The sequence below is a fragment of the Loxodonta africana genome, chromosome 21 (assembly GCF_030014295.1).
Source record: "Loxodonta africana isolate mLoxAfr1 chromosome 21, mLoxAfr1.hap2, whole genome shotgun sequence".
Taxonomy (NCBI): Eukaryota; Metazoa; Chordata; class Mammalia; order Proboscidea; family Elephantidae; genus Loxodonta; species Loxodonta africana.
Genome location: NC_087362.1, coordinates 58255766 through 58262636, shown reverse-complemented (window position 1 = coordinate 58262636; position 6871 = coordinate 58255766).

Genomic DNA, 6871 nt, shown 5'->3' with positions numbered 1-6871 from the left:
AGCTTGCCTCTCTTAACCTGATAATGCTAGTTTGTAACATTACCTATTACACCGATAGTTTAATTGACAAATTAACTTGTGTTAGTTAGCCAGATACTGGCACAAATGAGATTTTTCTTCATCTCTTCCATGTTTGCTGTCAGCAGTAGAGAGGCAGGTTGATTGAATGCACAATGGTTCTAATTTCAGAAAATCAATGTTACAACCAAGTGTTCAGACTGTATTTCTTCAAATATCATATGTGCAGTCATATCAAATAGGCTATAGTTTTTATTTTTAGTCAACTTCTAACGTTTTTTATAAGCCTTCTGCAGATACACACTTAAAACATTCTTGGATTAAGTTTTTCACTCAGTTAACAATCTTTTATCAAGCGCCTACTCTATGCAAGAAGGATCCGTGATGGCGCAGTGGTTAACAGCTCGGCTGCTAACCAAAAGGTCGGCAGTTCAAATCCACCAGCTGCTCCTTGGAAACCTCTATGGGGCAGTTCTACTGTGTCCTGTAGGGTCGCTGTGAGTCCGAATCAACTTGACGGCAACAGATTCTGTTCAGTATATGCAAGAAACGAAGCCAGGCATTGAGAACGCGGAGGTGGATAATACCGAGGATGACCTTTTATTTACATTTCCCCAAACTCTACAGTGGTGTTATGCTGGCAATGGGCTTGCTTAAAGTTCTTTAAGTATGCATTTGGTAAACTAGAGAAACCCCAAAACCCGTTCCTTTAGAGTCAGTTCTGAGTCACGGTGACCCGTATGTCTCAGAGTAGAACTGTCCACCATAGTTTTTTAAAGATGTGGTCTTTTGGAAGTAGATTGCCAAGGCTTTCTTCTGAGGCCCCTCTGGTGGATTCAAAAAGGGAGTAACTAATCATTTATTTGTTATAATTTTCTTTTCCCTTCTTAAGTCTTTCCTGGAAACCCTGGTTGTGTAGTGGTTAAAAAGTACTGCTGCTAACCAGGTATACTGATGGCATCTTGTCAAGTAGTTAGCAACAAAATGCCATCTGGGGGCAATTTATTTTTCCAGCCACCTGAACCTACTATAGTCAGGAAATGTTGGCCACCAAAGGACCTGCCAAAGTGGAATTTTGTCACAATCTTCACAAAGTACTTGATTTTGTTATGTCTTGTTTTGTTATGATCAAAGGCTGTTATCTGAACGTGACCAAAAAGAAGCAATCTTTCCTTTTCCTTTAGTTTCCTCCAGGAAAACTCCTTGTGAATGTGAACAGACCATCCAAACCCAGTGCCGTCGAGTTGATTCTGACTCATAGCAACTCTATAGGGCAGAGTAGGGCTGCCCCATAGAATTTCCAAGGAGCGCCTGGCGGATTCAAACTGCCAAACCTTTGGTTAGCAGCCATAGCACTTAACCACTATGCCACCAGGGTTTCTGAACCGACCATAGCAAGTTGAAAAGGCAGCATGGTCAAGTGCAGCGATTCTCAAATTTTCGTGTGATTTAGAATCACCTGAAAGACTTCTTAGAACAAGTTGCTGGGCCCTATCCTCAGAGTTTCTGATTCAATAGGTCTTGGATGAAACCTGCGAATTTGCATTTCTAACAGTTCTCCAGGTGATGCTTAAGCTGTTGGTCCTGGGACCACTCTTTATGAACCACTGGTGGATGGAAACTCTATGGGGCAGCTCTAGTCTGCCCTATAGGGTTGTTATGAGTCAGAATCGACTTGATGGCAGCGGGGGAGGGGGGTGGATGGAGAGGAGTCCCTGGGTGGTGCAAACAGTTGAGAACTGGAGTACTAACAAACAGGTCAGTGGTTCAAACCCACCCAGAGTTGCCTTGGAAGAAAGGCTACAGCCTTGAGAACTCTATGGAATGCAGTTCTACTCTGCCCGTATGGGGTTGCCTTGAGTCAGAATCAGCTTGAAGGCTGAAGGCAACATTTTTTTTTTTTTGTGGATCAAGCACCACATTTGGAATTGGAAAACTCCTTTTCTAGTTTTAGTTTTGCTGCAAAGTACTTGTGTCAAAATGGATATGTGATCTAACCTTAAGTGATATTAATATTTTATATAAGTTTGCGTATAACTCCATGATGGTTATTTCAAAATAATTACAGTCTAGTTTTTATGAGAATTGTTCTCCCTCATTTCTCCTCCTCACTTTTCCCATCTCTCCTGGCTCCAATCTAATTTAACTGCTTGGAGCTCCCTGAAGACACAAGGCTCGTCCAGGATTCCTTGCTTTATATATGCTGTGTCTTGGAATCCTCTTCTCTCATTGCGTAACTTGTTAGCTCCTATTCATCCTTCACATGCCAGTTATAAGTCATAACTGAGAAGGCTCTTTACCTCCAACTCCCGTTAATAGAACTGGGCACTCCTTTTAAGGTTTTCTTATATTGCCTTGTACGTAATATTTATCATACTAATATAGGGCTTTTAATGGTTCATTGGTCAGCTGCTTCCCTTAGAGGGGGAGAGAGAGTCTTGTTATTTATTTATTTTACCTATTAACTAGTGTTTTAGCACGAAGTGGGCATTCCCTAAATGTTTATAGGACATGAGTAAATCCGTATATGTGTATACATTGTGAGTTCATTGGTGAATATCTTGGTCATTTTTACTTCTCTAATTTTTAAGAATTCATCTGTTTACACATAATAGCTCAATTTCAGTACAGGTTAAATTGTATAAAAAATGAAAGGATTAGAATGAGAAGAACTTGTATGTCTTTTAGTTAAAGTATCTCCAAATTCGAAGTGCAATACTGACTTTGTATGTTTGCGTTGTGCGGTTATTACGTTGGATCTGATTTTAATAATAAATATTTAAAAGTGCTTATGTGCCAGGGGACTGCACTGAATGTATTTCAGGGATTTTTGTAATTTTTATAACCATTTACAGGGTGAGTTTTATTTTACTCACATTCTACAGAACAAAATACTGAGGTCTGGCAAAGTAAGGTCTCACAGTTAGCAACGAGTCTAGGATTCATACTCATTAAATTATTCCGTTAGAAATAATCTTTTGAGAAGGAGAAAACATTTAATCAATGAATTTGAGTTGCCAAACATGTGTCAACATGTAATACAATATTCAGAAAAGTCAATGAAAGCAGGATATGGTGAATGCCTTTGTCTCAGAAATCAGATGGAAACAAGTTATCTAGGGTTGTCCTAAGACAGAGTGACTTCGTGAAGCTTTCATAATATGTCACAACTTTGTGGCAGCAAAAGCAAACGTATGTATTATATGTCATTAGTTCTGTGGCAGAGCTCATGCTAAGCAGGAAAGCCTACACAATTCCTGTTCTGTTGTTAGGCTGTCAAAAGCTCGGGCTAAACGGCAGTTACTGTTAAATCAGCTGAGTCTTCTTTGCTTACCACGTTCCTAGAGCCCTGGTTTTCCAAGGCCAAGAGTTAGAAAAAGAATGACGTTTACCTGTGGATGCTGCAAGCACTTACTTTTGTCTCAGTAGTTGGTATAGTTCTGGGCACTAATGATACATCCAGACAGGAAGGACTTTTGTTTCACTCTCATTCTATCTGGAGGTTGCTTACATGGTCAGCATACTTTGGGCACCAGACTCTAATAAACAGAATCTAGACTGCAGTTGCCGTTAGTGTCATTAGTGTTTTGGAGATTCTTTTTAACCTAGGAATTTATAATTATGATGTCTTAGTCTGGGTCTCCCCGCCCCTTCCCCCACCATGGAAAGCTGACCCTGAGACAAGAACTTGGTATAGGGAATTCATTTAAGGGATGATCACAGAAAACAGAAGCGTGGAAATGAGGAGAGAGACAATGGAAGAAAACCCAACAAATTATGTGTTAATGAGCTCGCTAGCGCTCAGAATTGTCCCACTGAAAGACAATGAAGTTGGGACATTTATCCTCTGACTTTCATCTCTCATAGGATGGGGACTGCCTTGGGGGCACCGACTCTCACATTTCTGGGTTACACTTGCTTGTGGCTACGTGGTCTTCTTCAGCTTGAGAGAAAGCACTGCAGAGGCATGGAACTGTCCACCACACCAGTGTTGAAATCAGGTGGACTGAGGGGCATGGCACAGGTCATCACAAATGTCTACTACAGATGACAAAAAGAGCTACCTAATTAGGAATAATGGCCAAAATTATGAGATAAATCGTACACACTGTAATAATTATTTTTATATGTTTATGTATCCTTTTTTTGTGGTGTGTTTTGAGATATTACAATCATGTTAAGTGGTATTCAGTTTAAGATTAGCATTAATGTCAACCTCTCTTTGTTAAAAAAAAATTGGCAAAATGCTTTGATACTGCTGGCAAGTTTTGAAAGGAGCATAAAAAGAGAACCCAAAACCCAAAACTAACTTTTAAGCTAACTAATGAATTTTACTAGTAAGTCAGGTTATTGGATTGGAATAGGTGAGTATAAGACTAGAATGACATGCATTTACTATCTAGCATTCAGAATTTTTGATTTAGAGTCATTTTATTTCTTATTTCTCATTGCAGAAAATTTGAAAAATAACCTAAATAAAAAATAAGAAACCTGTATTAGCCATGACCCCCATTTAGATAATCATTGTTATTTTAATCATTATTATGTTGATATAATTCTTCCCAGTCAAAAATTCTTATTATAGATATGACCAAAAACCTGTCACTGTTGAGTTGATTCTGACTCATAGTGACCCTATAGGACAGAGTAGAACTGCCCCATAGGGTTTCCAAGGAGCAGCTGGTGGATTTGAACTGCTGACTTTTTTGATTAGGAGCCAGGCTCTTGACCACTTTGCCACCAGGGCTCCACGTTATAGACATGCGTAGGTGATTTTTTCTTTTTGCTAATTTATGCCTATTGAGTGACAGGTAGGGAAACTAGTATTTATTGAATGCCTGTTCTTTGCTAGACATTGAGTTGGGCATTCTATACACCTTCCCCAATCCATCAGTCCCTATGCTGTTTGCTTTTAGGAAAGCCAGCATCCCAGCCTCAGAGGTCAGCCTACGTGCTTTGGGTACTGCCCAGAGCCTGTCTGCAGTCATCGAGAGGGTGCTTTGTCTTCTACAGGCCCCAAGTGAGCAAGTCAGAAGGTTAAGGGCAGCCAGGGAAATGCTGAGATGTGTTTTTTCTAATGGAAATGAAAATGGAATAGAGACAGGCAGGAGGAAAGGGTGGAATGTATTAAAGTTACGGAGAAGAAACTTCCTTAAATTTTTTTTCCTCCTAACACTGTGCTATGTCTGTTTTCAGACCTGCTTGTTCAAATGACTAGGCAGATTTTCCCAATTAAACCATCATTTACAACCCTGCTCATCCCAAACGTGTAAATAAGCTTCCTTTGGGTTTGTCTGACAGGCATTTGCTTTGCATCATCATTTGTGTTTTGACAATGTTACTGGAGATGAAAACAATTCTACTGTATTCCCAACTCCTTCAAAATGCTTTTTTTTCTCCTTTTATCTTTCATTCATTGGTGTAAATAAATAAAACCTGCCCTACCGTGTCCTGCTTCTCCTTCCCCCTTTCCTCTCCAATTCAGTATTTTAATTTGAAAATGGTTATTTTTAGCCTTGCTCTCTACTGTGCCTATCCTCTGTCCTCAGCGTGCCGCTGATTGCTGATAACACAGCTGGCTACAAGGGTGGCCGCGCAATCTGCAAACATTTCAGATAAGATTGATTGAAAAGTGGGCTACAGCTAACATAGACCCCTCTAAGGCTTGGGAAACAGGAGCTTCCGCTAAGGGTTTGCTTTTCAGGGTGAAATTTTTCACCCACGCCTCCATAGGGTGGGGGAAAAAGGGCAGATATTGCAAATTATCCCTTCTTGAGTCGTCTTGGGACTCAGGGGTAAGCTAAGCAGTCACGGTTTTACAAAATTAGAGACTCTGGGGTCAGAGAAAGGGCTAATTTTGAAAGTATTGTGTGAGAAAAGAGTCAGGAGGTATACCAGATGAGGTATAAGCAGAGGTCCCAATAGGATAACCTGTAGGCTGTAAGTGGCTTATAGATGTGCTTTGCTTGGCTTGCACAGTGATTTTCTTTAAAAATATATTATTATTGTTATTCAATGATGACTCAATCTTCAACTGGTTATTCAATTATTTACTCAATATGCAATTAATATTACATAATTATATGCAATATCTATGTTGTTGTTAGGTGCTGTCAAGTCAGTTTTTGACTCATAGCCACCCCATGTGACAGAATAGATCTACCCCATAGGGTTTTCTAGGCTGTGATCTTTCTGGGAGCAAATTGTCAGGTCTTTCTCCCATGGAGTAGCTGGTAGATTTGAACCACCGACATTTTGGTTAGCAGCCGAGCACTTAACCATTGTGCCACCAGGGCTCTCTTTTTCCCTGTGTATCTATATATATCTATATCCATATTGTGTGCTAAGAACTGCACTAAGTTCTTCACAAATACCAAATAATTTACTCCTCATAGCAACTCTCTTACAGCCTATTGAGTTAGGTTTCAGTATCATCCCCATTTTACAGATGAGGAAACTGAGGCACGTAAAGGTTAAATAACTTGTAGGTGTCATATACCTTATAAATGATATTGAAATATTGAGAGATTTTTACATATAAAACAAAAATAAGTATTTCTGGCTTCTTTTGAATATTTGGAAGTTCTGGAAAATACTAGGCTCTCAATACTTAGGCCGATAAATGTTCCCTTAGGTAGCATATGCATACTTCAGCATACTCTTCATATACTCCTATTCTCTGTAACTAGTCAACTTTTAAAATTCTTATAATTTTCCTTGCCCATGTAGGTAGTTGAGAAAATAACATCTGAGATAAATCCAGATGTTTACAAATCAGGGAGATAAGGTTTAGCAACAGGAGGGGTTGGAAAATGACAATGGAGGATAGAGGGAAGCCTTGAGAGACTGCTTG